Source organism: Palaemon carinicauda, chromosome 28 (assembly GCF_036898095.1).
Source record: "Palaemon carinicauda isolate YSFRI2023 chromosome 28, ASM3689809v2, whole genome shotgun sequence".
In the NCBI taxonomy this organism is placed as follows: domain Eukaryota; kingdom Metazoa; phylum Arthropoda; class Malacostraca; order Decapoda; family Palaemonidae; genus Palaemon; species Palaemon carinicauda.
Window position 1 is genome coordinate 58,350,413 of NC_090752.1, and position 1,622 is coordinate 58,352,034.

Consider the following 1,622-nt stretch of genomic DNA (forward strand, 5'->3'; position numbering starts at 1 on the left):
TTGGTGGCTTGTGGCTGCTTCTTCTGCCACGGAGCTGCACGGTAGAATCGAGATGTCAAGGCCCTACGGAGAAGCGAGTCCTAGTTAGACTTCCTCCAGTGCTCCACTGCTCACTCGACCTCTTCCGAGGAGCCATCAAGAGTGGAGTTTATAAGCCTAGTCACCTCTAGCTGTGGGACCTGTCAATGGAATTTCTGAATTACAGTCTCTCTAAGCCTGAGAATGGTATTCTCCCACAGGTTGATCACCTGGTGGGCGTAAAACTCAATTATACGGGTACACAACAAGAGGAAGGGTTCCATAGACTTCCTCATAGAATCCTAACGAGATGTCCCAGGGATCCTAACCACAGATCCAGCAACGAAGTAGCCTGTACGTCGTACTTCACTACTTTCTCCATGTTCAGGACCTCAGATGCAGAGAAAGAGACTGATAACCCAGATAACCTCTCAAAGGAGACTCCTCCAGAGAGTGCCTCTACAGATGGATCAAGAGGCAAGGCCAGATGGGGCTCGTACGAGACCTCACAGTATCTCCTCTGCTACACGAACGACGATGGTATGAGCTTAGAGGACGAGCCTGCAAGAAGGGATCTGGAAGAGCCAGCGATCAGAACGAATGCCCTCTTCCGGGCACCCTTCAACCCCTTAGACCAGGGCAAAGCTACGGTGGCCTTAGGAGGTCGGTGGGTGACATAAACATGATCAAGGACAGTGAACTTGTCCTATTGAGGGGGCGTGGTAGGGTCAGCTAACCCACTGATGGCCCTCATGTATGCTAAGATCTGCCAGAAGTCGTGCTCCAACTCCTGTTCTGCCTCCATATACTGTATCTAGGACTAGTAGCCCTAGGGAGATAGTCATCATCATACTCAATATCATCATCCACCCAAGACTCTCACTCATCGGAGCCTGTGGCGGGTCAGGGTCATAAACTGTAGAGGTTATGGGAGCATTGTTTGCTGACGTACTAGTGCTGGGGAGGTGCCTTGTGACCTCTCTTGGAGAGATCGTGCCGCCTTGGTTGCAGTGTTCTTGGGCACTGTCTTAGAGTCCTTCGTTTCTCTACGAAGCAGAAGGAATTTCTATAGAAGCGATAGGCTGGAGGAACCCCCCCCCCCTCCCCCACCTAAAAGACGCCTGACCTTCTCTTGCCAAACCTCGGCTTGTACGAAGGTGGAAGGTGTCACCTGGAGGAGGAGTCTGGTCCCTCTTTCTCCTCTTTTGCTTGGTCGTAAGCACCGTAAGCACCGACATCAACTGTACCTGCGAGAGGTCCTATTGGAGCAGAGCTACCATTTTTTCCACTCCTCTCAAATCTGATAGGAGACAGGAACATCTTTGGTTCAGACGGAGGAGAGAATGAACTGAATACTGACTTTTCCATCAGGATCCTCAGCGTACTTACCGCAATCTGGTACGATGATAGTGTGGCCACATCTGAGACCACTCAACGTACTGCCTTCACTGGGGCATCGAACCATACCGGCTGCTTTCCTGGGCTCGGAAGGACCGAGGTCTCGCTAGGAAGGCAAGGGGACGGAGATTGTCTCCTAGGAGATCGTGACCTTGGAACCTGGAAAGAAGGGAAGTGAGATTTCTTACCTGCGATGGGCACCGGCA